Genomic DNA, 16246 nt, shown 5'->3' with positions numbered 1-16246 from the left:
CAAATGAATTAAATTCAGAAACAGCATCAATTCCTGGCGAGTGAATTGTCCCATTCTGTAGATGAAAGTTGAAGGCCTTATTGTCCTTCGTGGGGATGAGGCTGAAGGGATCCATGAGAAAAAATGGTGCACGAAAGAACATATCATGTCATTGAGGCACCATTAGACACCTCTATTTCTGGCCAAAATAGCCCTTTTAATGTGAGATGATAATAATTCCATTTTAGGAATCTCTCTCTCTACCACTTAAGTGAAAACAGCTAAGAGAAATTTTGCTTTGTGCAGAAAGAGGAACATTTTTATAGCTAAAATGAAGGGACAAATTTTATTTTACTGACACAAAGTACAATATTTGAAGCAGCGTGTATTTTTTAAAAATTCATGTGAATTTAACACACACACCCCACACACATTTAAATCAATTATATTTTACAACTATTGGTCAGCTGAAAAGCTGCCTCCAGTTTTTTAAAGCTATTTTTTAAAATCCAAGAACTAACAACAGCAGATGGTTCATTATAATTATATAGGTATATGCATCACGTTAAAAGTGGGTTTTGCGGAGAGATGTAAAGGTTTGGGAAGGAGGATGGCTACACAAGTTGAAAAAGGGTGCTTGCAGAGACCGTACTGGGAAGGGGGGGCACTAAACTTGCTCTTGGTAACCCCAGTATCTGGCACAAGCTTAGCCACACACAAATATGTCCTATATTGCATTTCTTGGCTAAACTACACTGAGATGCCATTTCTTGGCCACACTAGGGAGAGCCAGCATGGTGTAGTGGTTAGAGTGCTGGACTAGGGCTGGGGAGAGCCGAGTTCAAATCCCCATTCAGCCATGGTACTTGCTGGGTGTCTGTGTACCAGTCGCTTTTCTCTCAGCCTAACCTACTTCACAGGGTTGTTGTGAGGAGAAACCTAAGTATGTAGTACACCGCTATGGGCTCCTTGGAGGAACAGCAGGATATTTAAAATGTTTGGAAGCGGGGGAAAGATGCTCAGAGAACAGCATTGGGAACTGGTTGCATATATATAATTCTGCAATGAGCTGCCCCTGCCAGTCCTAGATATCACAACCTGTTCAGTCAAAGCAAAATTGCAAATAATTAGACTTGTCACCATTAGTGCTTTGCTCGCATTCACTCATATAGCAGACGCTTCTGATCTGTTAACAGAGCTGAAAGTGTGAAGCCCTGTTACTTTTTAATGAGGAGCCAGGCCCTGATTTGCCAGCCGTTCCAACTGTAACACATACAAACCACTGTGGTTCAGAGGATGAAAAAAAGCAGCACACTTCTGGAAATCAATTGTGCTTCTATTTACATTCACCCCAGGCTGAGACACTGCAGAAGTGACCGAAATATTATCTTCACCATCGCAGAGTAGCAGAGAAGCATGTAGACGCTTGCAAGCCAATACAGTCAATAAATCACTTCCTCTTTAAGCAACGGGAAGGGGAGTTTGCATATTTATAAGGACACGGATGCTGAGAAGTAGTTAGTATGTCCCTGTCTTCTTCCCCACCCCCTGACAAACTCCAGCAGCTGTAAACAGGCACTATAGTCTCAAAAAGATGCACCAAAACTCTTGAGCCATATGATTTATATTCCACTCCACTCCAGTCTAAAAGACTCTATAACTAGGTTAATGCTGAGCACGCTATGCTTTCCAGATGAGGAGAAGGACAAGGCAAGTGCACAGAGCAGCTCCTGAGAACTTAGGAGAATCAAAATAATGGTATTAGAAATAAAATATTTCTCCTAGACCTTTGACTCAGTTTTGTCCCGAGCGGGATGGAATGACAATTGGGATTTGAGGAGGAAAGTTAACAATTAGAAGAATCTTTCATCTTCCAAGATTATGAGAATTAGGTTACCTCATGGACTCTGAAATCTTTTCTTATATTGCAAATGGTTATGGAAGAAATCATAACAGTTAAACTCATATAAAATTAATTTGTAGATAAGTAAGCATGTAGATATTTGTAGTGTAGATATCTGGGTCAACAATGGCCCCAGTAATGTAAATTAGGTTGCTTGACTTAATACAGACACAATAAAACTTGATACAGTATATTTAATTTAATTATTATATTTGTACACCTCCCCAAACTTCCGTCTCTGGGCACTTTAAACAATTAAACAAATTAAAATCTTAAAACCACAGGTCTAGTTTAAAAGCTTGGGTGAATAAATGTGTCTTTAGAGACTTTCTAAGAGTTGTCAGAGATGGGGAGGCTCTAATTTCAGCAGGTAATTCTTAACTGTATCCTGGTATTTCTCTGGTTATGCTGTCAAGGACAACGCTTCTTTTGCTTGAGAGACCTGACAGAAAACTGCTTCACACAAGAGAGAGAAGGAGCTATACCAAATGCACAGCCTACATACATCTTGCTGTGCTTCTGGAGCCCTCAAAGGGGTTCATGTGTCAGACTGGGCCCACAGAGACCTGGGTTCAAATCCCCACTCATCCCTGAAGTTCACTGGATGATTTCCAGCCAAACAGTTACTATGGGCAGATTCAGACATCATGGTGAACCAGCAGCTGGGGCAAACCACCGGTTCCTGGAGCACAAGCGTGAGCCCGATGTCCTATGACAATATGGCTATGCTAACACGGAGTGCATCATACAAACCCACTGTTGGCATGTTCTGCCCTACTTGCAGTCCAGAAACTAGTATCAAACTTTTTGGAGAGATCTTCCACATTTGACGTGGTCAGTTGGCTTCTGAATGCGTCCCAAAGTACATAATTATAATGAACCATGCAGGCCGCATAGTTCACTATGCGGATAGAGAGACTCTCAGTAGAATAAATGCACCGCCCAAAAACATCAAGCTTCCTACCCTCTTTGTCAAAGGGGGTAGCATAGCAGTGGCCAGATTTAGAAGAAGCACAGTCAATTACTAGGGAATTCGGGATGGGATGCTTGAGCAAGTAGAGGTTGTCTTCATCTTGCACACGATAGCATATCTCTAAACGTTTTGACGTAGGGGTCGATGTTTGCAAGGAATCCCAAGAAGTTTTAGCTGCCTTAGTTATGGCAGGTAACATGGGCAGCACAATCAGTTGTGTGGATTGTATGGTCGCCAGCATCTTATAAACAGGGTCCTGAAGGTCAGCGGCAGGACATTTGATCTCAAGCTCAAGCATCTCTTCTATTTGCTGAATCATTTTGGTATATGATTTCAGCTCCTCATTGGGAGATGTGGAAGGACTCCGAGGCACATCCAAAGGTGGATCAGAAGGATGTCTCGGTGCATCACCGTCGCGGTCTGTGTCCGTGTCAGACAAGTCAGAAGAATCTTCCACTGAAGACTCCAAAGGCTTGACTGGCATAAGTGGCACCTGGGGACAGGCAGAGTAATGCCTGTCCGCGAGTAATGCGGGGGTGTCAAGTAGCATTTGTCTCATCTGAATACTGGCTCATGAGCACAGGCAGTACAGAAAGTCTAGATGGCAGCTGTGCCAGAGGCTGGGCAGGTGGCATCCGCTGCTGTACAGGGAGCATAGGTTGACGCAGCAGGCGCCTTGCAGCATATGCTGTGCTTTCTATAATTTGAACTAGGGATGTGCACGGAACCACGGAGGCGTGGTCCGGCACTGGGGGGAGTGTCGCTTTAAGGGCAGGGGGTAGTACTTACCCCTCCTGCTGCTCTTCCCCCTCCGGCGCTCAACTTTAAGTATGCGACGTATGTGGCATGGGTGCATGCGTGGCGCCAGCTTCTACTTGCTCCAGAGCTTTGCAGCCAACGATGGGGGCAGGGGCAGCAGGGAAAAACCCTGCCGCCCCAAAAACGTTACCTTAAAGTCGAGCTCCGGAGGGGGAAGAGTGGCAGGAGGAGCAAGTACTAACCCCCCCTGCCCTTAAAGCGACACTCTCCCCCCCCCCTGCCGGACCGGCCGAATTCCGGACCGGTCCACCTTTTGCATGGCTCTGGACCAGTCTGGGCACACCACTAATTAGAACTCTGCCCAATCCAGCTGTGCCGATGGAGAAATAGTATGTTTAAACCCGCAGGCATGAATGGGGTCCTTCAGAGGCACCAAAGGAGGTGGCACAAAAGGAAGGCGGTGGCTTCAAGGGCTGAGCAATAGTAGTTGGAACAGTCAGCGGCACCGTATAGGTGGAAGACCTGGCTCCAATCAGAAGAGGAGACACTGAGGGAGTATTAGAGGGTACATAGTCTTCGACATCAAGCTCGGTATCCAAACCCAGAGTGAGGAATCCCTGAAACGTAGAATCCGAAGGGTTACTCGTGGTGAAGTCCAGAACACTCAACAGGGACTTAGCAGTACTGACATCCAACAGAACATTGTCTGCGGTATCGAAGAGCATAAGAGGCGATTTCAAGGGTGCCCTCACAGGCAAGAGAGAAAGCGGCTTATGCTGTTGCGGAACAACCGTAGCCATCAGTGAAGACGGAGGAACACTATGCAGGACACCCACTTCGGTATCGACCGTTGACATTGAGGAAGTCAAGGGGAAGACCAAAGTAGTCGTTATCGGGGAAACTGGTGTCGACATCGATGTTGAGACGGCAGTTGAGATCAAGGTCGACGGAATGGCCGGAGGTACCAAACATGATGGCGTTGAAAAGGGCACAAAAAGACTAGCCCCCGCATCAGTAGACAGCGGCTTCGACAGACTCGATGGCAGCATCGGCAGTCAATAGTGGACTGTCAATGGCAAGGGCGTCCTCAACCTCGAAGAATGAGCCAACTTTGACTTATGCTTCTTTGGAGGCGGCGAGTCACTATCGGAGGCCACACAATGTCATTTGCTCTTCTTATGCCCACAGTTGGAAAACTTAGGCTTCTTGAAGACAATCTCCTCAAGATTATCCTGCAGGGCTCGAGACTGTGCACGCACAGACCCCAGGGCCAACATCGAAAATGGGCCTATTGATGTCGACACAGAGATCGGTGTTGATTCCGGTGTCGGTGTTGACGGACACAGCGCGTCTCCGTAGAGAGCGGCTCTAAGGCGTAAAGAGCGATTCTTCAGTGTCTGCTTCAAAAAGCACCTGCAAATCCTACAAGAAGCTAGGACATGTTACTCTCCCAAACAGAGTAAACAGAGTTCATGCTCATCAGTTGAGGGAAGTTTAGCTCGACACTGAGAGCAATGCTTAAACGTAGTTTTCTTTCTCTCAGCCATGACTTTTCCGACAGCAAAGCCGTGGAAGGCAGTCGTCAAATCCGAATCAAAACCCCAAGAATAGTTCAACTTACAGTCCTAGGTCAAGTACCAAAAGTTCAAATATCTGAGAACGAAGTCCAAGGGAAAAGACAAAGAATAGTCGAGATCACAGTCCAAGTTATCACTAGAAAATCAGTCCAAAATAACACTTTCCTTTCTCAAACTGAGGAGCAATGAACCAAAGGTCTGAATGCATCAGTGGTTGAAAAGAAACTGAGACAAAATGTGCCCGGCTGCTGACAAAGATAGGCACAGATCACATGCACAGCAGGGAGGAGCGCCAAAGAGGAGAATCCGGTGTTCCGACTGTTCCGAGAGATCCCTGCACAGGCACAGTAACCCATTTCTCATGATGACAATGGATCACTTCCAGATCTACAAGGATTTATTTAAAGAAAAGGTTACAAACAAATGTGAAAAAGCCTGCAGCTTAATTTCAGCTGTAGCTCATGGCTGAAAAGAGAGACCAAAACTCCTTCTCATCAGCTCATGCTGCTGTCTGTAAGTCCCAACTTGTCTCTCAGGGTTTTGAAATGATCCCTGGGCAATGGCTTAACACATCTGCTACCATTTGTTCACTTGGACAATATATCAGTTTTACAAGTCCCTTTTCTTGTTCATCCTGCACATAATATTTTGTTTCAGTGTGTTTTGGTCTAAATTTAATTTTCTCCATTTGTGAGATCTGGATGCAGCTTTGATTATCCTCGAACATCTCAATGGGTTTTGGTTCGTCTATGTTGAAATCCAACATTAGCTTGTGCAGCCACACCACCTCTTGACATGCTTGAGTGGCAGATACATATTCTGCCTCAGTAGATGAAAGAGCAACTATTGATTGATTGTAGTTACACCGACTGACTGCTCCACCACACAACCACTGGTTAACGGAGGATCTGTTTGATCCTCAGTCCAGTCTGCATCCATATAACCTACTAATGTGGGTCCCACTACTAGCAGACAACTTTAATTTTAGATGGATTGTCCCTTTTAGGTACCTGTCTAGTCTCTTTACTGCAGTCCAGTCATCTTTGCTGGGTGTGCTTACTTTCCTACGCAAGATGCCCACATATGAAACTGTATCTGGTCTTGTTATCACAGCTACATGTTAAAAGAATTTATATCGCTGTCCTGTACTCACTGTTGTCTGGCAGAAGTTCACTCTCTTCTTCTGTTTTAGGTAACCCATTTCCATAGGTGTACTCATTTCTTTGGCCTCTCTAAGTCCTAAATATGCTAGCAAATAATTTATTTTCTGGCTTTGGTTAAACAAATAGCTTCCATTCTCTTCTCTCTCTATGTGTATCCCAAGATAGTGTGAAACAGGCCCAAGTTCTTTTACTTTTATCTCACCATTCACGTGCTTTATTATTTCAAGGCTGTCCTCTCTATTTTCATAACAAATTATCAGATAATCAACGGAAGTATATAGGTCCATCTGTTGTCTTTGAACCTCGAGTACAAACAAGGGTCAGCCTTTCCTTGGTTAAATCCCTCACTGGACTTATTGATTGATTGATTAAGTGCCATCAAGTCGGTGTCAACTCTTAGCGACCACATAGATAGATTCTCTCCAGGATGATCTGTCTTCAACTCGGCTTTTAAGGTTTCTCGGTGTGCATTCATTGTTGTCATAATTGAATCCATCCACCTTGCTGCCGGTCATCTTCTCTTTCTTTCAACTTTTCCCAACATTATGGACTTCTCAAGGGAGCTGGGTTTTTGCATAATGTGTCCAAAGTATGATAGTTTGAGCCTGGTCATTTGTGTCTCGAGTGAAAATTCTGGATTGATTTGTTCTATGATCCATTTGTTTGTTTTCCTGGCTGTCCATGGTATCCTCAAAAGTCTTCTCCAGGCTCTTGCAGCCTGCTTTAGTCCATAAATACTTTTCTGCCACTTACAACTTTTTCTTTATCAGGTTCCAAAAATCCTGGAGGCCTCTCCATATATCTTCTGTGATGTCTCCATGAAGAAATGCAGTTTTCTCATCTATGTGATCCACTTGCATTTCCTTTGCTGATTCAATGCTTAGGAGTGTCCTTACCGAGGTGTGTTTTACAGCGGGAGCAAATTTCTCATCAAATAATTAATTAAATTATTTAAGGCAAAGAAGGTTCAGGAGGGTGGGATTTAAGAAAGGCAGTTGAGACAGAGAGAGAACAGAGAGAGTTGGAGGTATTTTTGAGCTGGGGTTGAGAGTTTGGGGTGCTTGTTCTGAACAGGAGAGATTGTTCAGGGGGGGTTCTGTGGATCTTGAAGGGTGAATGTGTTGAGGCTGGAGAACCAGCAGTGTTCTGGGCAGCTCCTAGTAACAGACAAGAAAGTCTGGAGGAATTCACTAAATTTACAAACCCAAGTTTAATTACCTCTGTCCCAGCTATCTCACCTAGCTATATGTTGCATTTTATCCAGAACAGCTGATGTACCTAGTAACTTGGTAGAGAAACTTGTATGCCCTGCTTTGCAGACATCTTTATTCTAATCAGTAAATAATAAATGTATTCTTGTTTTCATTTTATATCTCAAGTTTTGTTTCATTTTATAACCTGAACATATATACCTATCCTACACTCGCGAGGCTACGCAGCCAATGGTGTTGACTACTGAGAGCAGGGTAACTAGAATTTATATGGTGGCAGTGAGGGAAAGTAAAAGCTGAATGAAGTCCCACATCCTGGAGACTAAACTGTCATAGAACAAACACAAATCACCTCCCTGGAACTGAGAGGGGCATCAGGGTGGGACCCTGACAGTCATCAATGAAAGTAAGAACATATTTATTTCCTCCTGATGTATTAACTTGCATAGGTTCACAAACATCACTATGAATCAGATCCAAAGGATGCTATGTTTCTCTTCGTTGCACGGAAGAAAAGCAGGCCGTGTTGCCTTTGCTCTTATACAGCATGCACACTTTGAACCAGTGCTGCAGGGGAGCTATTTTTAGACCCTTTACCAAATCCAACTTTTCAGCCTGACATATCATTTTGGCATTTCTATGGCCTAACCTTCTGTGCCACAAATTCAGACATCCTTTGTGTGTGCATTCCTTCACAGTTTTGGCCTTTTCAGTCACAAATTCTACTTCAAACAATCCATTCTCTTGTAAAACTGCTTTCATAAGCAGTTCCTATTTATGAGTAATGAAACAATGCCTTCCTTTAAATTTTACTTTGTAGCCCCTTTCTTTAGCATATTTTGCAGACATCAGACCTTTTTCTGGAATAGGCACATACAAAGCTTCTTCAACTGTTAATCCAATAGTTTCTCCTTTCTCCAGTTTGCACAGCAACTGTGCAGATACTTTCCCTTCTGCATACATGTTTTCCATCTGCCAAATATATTGGGATTTTACAGCTTGGATCTAGGTTTATAAATCTCTCCCTTTCTCTTATCAGGTTGCTTGTAGCACCTGAGTCAATGCAAATGCCACAGCTGCATTTCTCAGACTTAGCTTCCAAAACTGTATCTGTCCTTGCAAGGTGTATCCTTTGCTTACTAGCTTTAGTCCCTGCTTGCTTGTAAGTTCTATATACTGTGTTCCCAGATGACTCACTCTCTTTGTAACTTTGTTTTGCTTGCCTTTTGTCTGCAATTTATTCTTGGGACACTTATTTTGCAAGTGTTTGGGGCTTCCAAAAATAAAGTATTTATTATTTCTTTGCAAGGTTCTAAATGCATTTTCTTCCCTTTCCTTTAGTTGCTTTTCATCCCTTCTGTGCAACTCAAAGCCCTCTAGATGGTTAATTACAAGTTGTAAGTCAGTATCCTCCTTGACTTCCAAGGCACTAGACACACTGTCAAAGTAATGTGGCAAACAATTCAACAGCAATCCTATCAAAACTGCATCTGGCATGATTACTTTTTGAGCTCGCAGTTGCCTCGATGTTTCTTAGATTTCATTTACAGGTGAAACTCGGAAAATTAGAATATCGTGCAAAAGTCCATTAATTTAGAAGGAAACAGGGAACAGCTTGGGTGGGGCACTGACTGTTTGTTGCCTCTGCTCCACTTCTCTTCCAGGTGTGTAAGATCTCCTGGGCTGTTGCTGAGCTGGGGCTTCTGCCAATATAAAGGGCAGGCTGGCCCAGGGGCTTGGGAGAAGAAGGAAACAGGGAACAGCTTGGGTGGGGCACTGACTGTTTGTTGCCTCTGCTCCACTTCTCTTCCAGGTGTGTAAGATCTCCTGGGCTGTTGCTGAGCTGGGGCTTCTGCCAATATAAAGGGCAGGCTGGCCCAAGGGCTCTCGTCCTTGTGGCTCTCAGCCGTGGGGCGAGCTGCCTGGGGCCTGAAGATCTTTTTCATCTGCCATGAAGATCTGTCTTCCTTCAATTAAGACATCAGCAGAGATCGTATAAGCCTGGTCCTGGTTTTTAAATTAAGCCAAGAAGCTGTGGTGGCTTAGTCTGGGGAGATGTGCCTGGAAGAGCGAAAAAGTGGGTCTGGAGTGGGGGCGGCAATATCACTGGTAGCGGGCAGAGGGAGATATGGCGGTGGGAGTTGGGCGGGCCGTTACTGGGGAAATCGGTCCAGGCAATTGAGGCCTGTTCCTTTTTCCGGCCCCTCTCCCAACCCTCTGACCCTAGGGAGCTCTGAGAACACTCATTCGAGGGTTAGGGTGCTGCTGCTGAATGCCAGGTCAGTTAACGCAAAAACATCTCTCATCCACGATCTGATTGTGGATGAGTGTGCTGACCTGGTATGCGTGACGGAGACCTGGTTGGATCCGCTGGGCGGGGTCGGTCTCTCTCAGCTTTGTCCTCCAGGTTTCCAGATCGTGCAGCAGCCCCACCTCAAGGCCCGGGGAGGAGGCGTTACAGTCATCTTTCGAGAGACCCTCCCCGTTTCCTGGTGCCCGGTCAGACAATCTCAGAATTTTGAGTGTTTCTCCTTGAGGGTGGGCCTCCGAGATAGGCTGGGGATTCTGTTGGTGTACCGACCACCCCGCTGCACTTCAGTCTCCCTACCTGAGCTGGCGGGGGTGGTCTCGGAGGTGGCTTTGGGTTCCCCCAGGCTTATTGTTTTGGGGGATTTCAATGTCCACGCCAAGGCCCCCCTAGTGGGTGCGGCTCAGGATTTCATGGCCTCCATGGCAACCATGGGCCTGTCTCAATTGGTATCGGGCCCTACCCACGTGGCGGAACACACTCTGGATCTGGTTTTTGCCGACCGGGAAATAAATGATCTGGAGGTGGGGGAATTTGAGATCACTCCCTTGTCATGGACAGATCACCACCTGGTGGGGTTTAGTTTGACTGCTCCGTCTGCCTTCTGCAGGGGTGGTGGGCCGATTAAGATGGTCCGCCCCCGGAGGCTTATGGATCCGCTTGGATTTCAGACGGCCCTCAGGGAGTTTCCAGTGTCCAGAGCTGGTGACCCTGTCGAGGCCTTGGTTGATCTCTGGAATGGAGAGATGGCTCGGGCTGTTGACACGGTTGCCCCCAAGCGCCCTCTCCGGCTTGGTGGAGCCCGTTCTGCTCCTTGGTTTTCCTCGGAGCTTAGGGCGATGAAGCAACTCGGACAATGGCTGGAGCCACGCTGGAGGAAGAATCGTCACGAATCTGATCGAACACGGGCTAGAACCCATTTTAGGGACTACGCCGTGGTGGTGGGGGTGGCGAAGAAATGTTTTTTCTCCGCCTCCATTGCGTCTGCTCAGTGCAGGCAAACAGAGCTGTTTCGTGTGGTGAAAACATTGCTCCACACATCCCCCCGGACAATGGGGGAGGAGTCATCTACGGCTCTTTGTGATCGGTTTGCCTGTCGCTTTGCAGATAAAGTCGTTGCATCCGTGCTGACCTGGACTCCAGAGTTTTGGCAGTTCCGGCAGACGTGCCTCTGGTACCATCTGGTCCAGTTGTTTTGGATTCTTTTCAGTTGGTGCGGCCTGAGGATGTGGACAAGATCCTGGGCAGTGTGCGGGCAACTTCGTGCGCTCTTGACCCTTGCCCTTCATGGCTAATAAAAGCTGCCAGGGAGGGGACAGGCAGATGGCTGGAGGTGATCGTTAATGCTTCGTTAAGGGAGGGCAGGATGCCATCGTGCCTTAAGGAGGCGGTGGTAAGACCTCTATTAAAAAAGCCCTCCCTTGATCCCTCCAACCTGGACAATTATAGACTTGTGTCTAACCTTCCCTTCTTGGGCAAGGTGATGGAGCGTGTGGTGGCGTCCCAGCTGCAGAGGGTCTTGGATGATATGGATTATCTGGACCCTTTCCAATCTGGCTTCCGCCCCGGGTATGGGACTGAGACTGCCTTGGTCGCTCTAGTGGATGGCCTACGCCGGGAACTAGACAGGGGGAGTGCATCCCTGTTGGTTCTGCTGGACCTCTCGGCGGCGTTCGATACCATCGACCATGGTATCCTTCTGGGCCGCCTCTTGAGTACGGGAATCGGAGGCACTGCGTTGCAGTGGTTCCGGTCCTTTCTTGAGGGGAGGGTCCAGAAGGTGGTGCTGGGGGACTACTGCTTGGCCCCGTGGCCGTTGGCCTGTGGGGTCCCGCAGGGTTCGGTCTTGTCCCCCATGCTGTTTAACATCTACATGAAGCCGCTGGGAGAGGTCATCCGGGGATTTTGACTGAGTTGTCAGCAATATGCAGATGACACTCAGCTCTATCTCTCCTTGTCATCTGATCCTAGGGAGGCGGTGGATGTCCTGAATCGGGGGCTGGAGGCCGTGATGGGGTGGATGTGGGCTAACAAACTGAAATCGAATCCGGATAAGACGGAGGTACTGTTGGTCAGTAGGAGAGCCAATCGGGATGAGGAGATTTTACCGGTTCTGGATGGGGTTGCACTCCTTTGAAGGAGCAAGTACGCAGCTTGGGGGTACTACAGGACCCGGCTCTGCTTTTGGAAGCTCAGGTGGAGGCGGTGGCCAGGGATGCCTTTGCACGGCTTTGGCTGGTGCGCCAGCTGCGTCCCTTTCTCGAGAAGGCAGATCTGGCCACGGTTACCCACGCCTTAGTCACGTCGCGGCTGGATTACTGTAACGCGCTCTACGTGGGGCTGCCCTTGAAGAATATCCGGAAACTACAGCTAGTGCAAAACGCGGCAGCGAGGGTTCTATCCGGAGCTGCCCGTTGGGAACATATCACCCCCATTTTGAAAGAGCTGCACTGGCTGCCGGTTTGTTTCCGGGTCCAATTCAAGGTGCTGGTTTTGACCTTTAAAGCCCTAAACGGTTTGGGCCAGGGGTATTTGAGGGACCGCCTGCTCCCAAGGGTTGCTGCCCGCTTGACTAGGACATCTGGGGGGGCCCTGCTACGGGTGCTGACAATGAGGGAGGCCCGGCTGTCGTGCACTCGGGACAGGGCCTTCTCTGTTGCTGCCCCTAGACTCTGGAATGCTCTCCTGGTGGCCACTCGTTCCTCGGACTCCATCACAGCTTTTAGAAAGCTTTTAAAGACTTGGCTTTTTACCCAGGCTTTTACATAATCGTCTTTTACTGCTGTTCTTGTGTGTTTTTATCTGTTGTCTTGTTTTTATGCCTGTTTTTAGCTTGATGTTTTTACTGCTTTTTACTGTATGTTTTTAATTTTTGTAAACCGCCTTGGGGTTTTCTTTTAAACGAAAGGCGGTATAAAAATGTAAAAATAAATAAATAAATAAGTTTCAGTAATGCAAATTAAAAGGTGAAACTGATATATGAGACAGACGCATTACATGCAAAGCGAGATAAGTCAAGCCTTAATTTGTTATAATTGTGATTATCATGGCGTACAGCTCATGAAAACCCCAAATCCACAATCTCAGAAAATTAGAATATTACATGGAACCAACACAAGGATTGAAGAATAGAACAATATCGGACCTCTGAAAAGTATACAGTGTACTGTGCTTGACTGGCCAGCAAACTCGCCTGACCTGACCCCATAGAGAATCTATGGGGCATTGCCAAGAAAAGGATGAGAGACATGAGACCAAACAATGCAGAATTGCTGAAGGCCGCTAATGAAGCATCCTGCTCTTCCATAATACCTCATCAGTGCCACAGGCTGATAGCATCCATGCCACGCCGCATTGAGGCAGTAATTGCTGCAAAAGGGGCCCAAACCAAGTACTGAATACATATGCATGCTTATACTTTTCAGAGGTCCGATATTGTTCTATTCTTCAATCCTTGTCTTATTGGTTCCATGTAATATTCTAATTTTCTGAGATTGTGGATTTGGGGTTTTCATGAGCTGTACGCCATGATCATCACAATTATGACAAATTAAGGCTTGACTTATCTCGCTTTGCATGTAATGCGTCTGTCTCATATATCAGTTTCACCTTTTAATTTGCATTACTGAAATTAATGGACTTTTGCACGATATTCTAATTTTCCGAGTTTCACCTGTATGTGCTTGGACAGGCTTTCTCCTTTTCTAAGTCTTTTATTGCTCAGTTTTCTTACTAGATGCACTTTGGAAACCACATACTTTATATATAAGCCCTTCAGAGTTCCCCCACATATTATTTGCCTATGCACTAAGATGGCCTATGCACTAAGATGAGATCACTCACCGCCTAGCAAATCATTCCTAATGCCTTTTCATCTGTTCTGTCCCATTCTTTCTGCTGCTTTCCTGCATCTGCAGGATGCTGGGTGTGCAGAACACTGCCAAGTCCATGACTCTTGAGGAGCATTTCCATCTTGAAAGACCAGAGCTCATACTTAGGACCTTGCAACCTTTTAATCATCTGGAATCCTTGTGCTGTCTCCATTTCCAAAAACATTTCCAAAGTTTTTCTCTTTGCTTTCTATTTAACTCTCTAGGCTTCTCTCTCTCTCTCTCTCTCTCTCTCTCTCTCTCTTTTTTACTGGCTTTGGACCCATAACCCTTTGTAGGGGAAAGAATGGCAGTCCAGTCCCCAAATAGGTAGGCTAAACCAGTTTGGTGAGAAAGCAGCAAAGCAAGAGGTCTTGAGACAGTTCTTTAGTATTTAAAAACTACAAAGATTTATTTAAAGAAAATGTTACAAACAAATGTGAAAACGCCTGCAGCTTAATTGCAGTTGTAGCTCATGGCTCGTCTCTGGAGACAAAATGGAGACTTATACTGAAAGAACAAAGACGAGGAGCATGTTTAACCATGACCCTAAAAAAACCCAGTGGTCACTATGAGACATTGCAGCTAAGAACTGATGCTGCCACAGTCCTAGCTCCAGCAATTAAAACCATACACACTGTCCTGATTATGCACCTGGGGATGTATGCATGGAAATCTGAGTAGTCTGTGTGTACTGAAGAGATTTAAACAGCAGGCAACTGAGGACCCTATAGAATGGGGCTTTTCCTCCCCCCGCCACCCACCCCCACAAGAAAAGGCATTGTTCACACTTAGCCACAACTTCCGTGTTCTTCCCTCATTACTAAGCACAACTTCTTATGGATCAATTTGTCCTTATGGTTGTTTATAGCCAGGTACAAAATGAAAGGTGCCACAGTGCACATGCACACACTGTTTACTATGTGCCCCTTGAAAATACATGCAAACAGCAACTAAAGATTAAGTTTCCACCTTCAGATATTTCAATAGCATGATGGGCAAATATGTTCAAGAGTGTCTGTCTGCCATACACACACACTTTGGAAAGACCAAATGAACCATCTCAGTTCAGATCAATTGCTAGAAATGGTCTCTGGTATAAAAATCTAAGTAGAAATAATTGAGTTAGCAAGCATATCAGGCCATCACAAAAAGTCCCGCTGCACAGGGTTGGGGCTTCTGGGCCTAAAGGCATTATTTCAATCAAGGCAAAGGCGCTAGCACCTCTCTCTTTACCAAATTAAGTCCTACTAAAAGTTAGAAAGGTTTAAACAGCTAAGATAGTCTTAACTGTTTAATATATCCTACATGCAGATATAGCACCCCTCTGCCCCAGAGGTCTCTGTTTTTTTTGCAACAGAGATCCTGGGATTGGCAGCGCTCCTGCTCTGTAGCTGAAGTCATGATGCTCCAGCAGACCAGGGGAGAAAGGTTGACCTTCAACTAAAGATCCCCTTCTCCCAGCAACGGGTTGTTTTTCTACCCCCAGGAGCAGTTTTCAGAATTGCAAGCCCTTTAATTCTGCCTATGCAGACCAATAGACTCATAGATATGCCATTGCTTGGGCTAGGCAGAATTAAAAAGCACATGTAGGTCTGAAAGCAACTGGTGCAGAGAGAAAAGCAACCCATTGCTAAAAACCCTTGGGACTCAGTGTCTTCAGCAGTAAGTTACTTTTTACCCCTACAGTAGCCATTTTTGGACTGCAGACACTTTACCATTTCCTATTCAAAGCAAGGGAGAAACAGAGCCTCCACCTTGACTTGAACAGGGAGTGTTAAAAGATCCTGCAGCATAAGGCAAACATCAGGTTCTGTAAGCACCCCACCCCTAAGCCAAGTACTCACAAAAGCACTTCAAAGAAGTGCTTGCAAATACAAGATCACTCTTCAGATGGACACGGGGAGGTTTCCACATCCCTACACTTCAGGAGAGCTTGTCCAAATGTCTGTTTGTATAAAGAAGATCTCCCGTGTCCTTTAGGCAGGCTGCTGAAAGGTCTCAAAGGCAGTAGAAATATAAAGACAGGGAAGAATAGCAGTGTTTTTGTTTTTTTTAGCACACAGTAAAGCCCAGCCATCTTAGCTCCCATGGATAATGCTAAGAAACAGGTGCTCTCATAACTGTTCCAATCTCACCACCACCACTCTTCAGCAAAGAACACAGAGATGAATCACCATAGTCCATAAATGCTTTAATAGCTTGCAGTGAGAATATATGCCTGTTCAAACAGCACTGGGAACTTTAAATAGAACTGAGTTGACTGGAACATTTCAGTACAGTGCTGATATAGGGAGAAAGATTTGTCTTCAAACCTGAGTAATTCCATCCTACACATTTCTCACACACCTCATCAGAAGGGCTCCTAACCCTAAGGTGGCAATTGATACTAGAGCTTGTTACCCTGCCAGACAGTAGGTGGATAAACTATTGCAGGTAGAGAGTGGGGAAGGGAGAGGGAGAGGGAGAGGCACTGCTCATCGCCAAACAAGTCGCAGTTCGTT

The sequence above is a fragment of the Hemicordylus capensis genome, chromosome 3, assembly GCF_027244095.1.
Source record: "Hemicordylus capensis ecotype Gifberg chromosome 3, rHemCap1.1.pri, whole genome shotgun sequence".
Classification (NCBI taxonomy): domain Eukaryota; kingdom Metazoa; phylum Chordata; class Lepidosauria; order Squamata; family Cordylidae; genus Hemicordylus; species Hemicordylus capensis.
Note: the sequence above shows the minus strand (reverse complement) of the source record.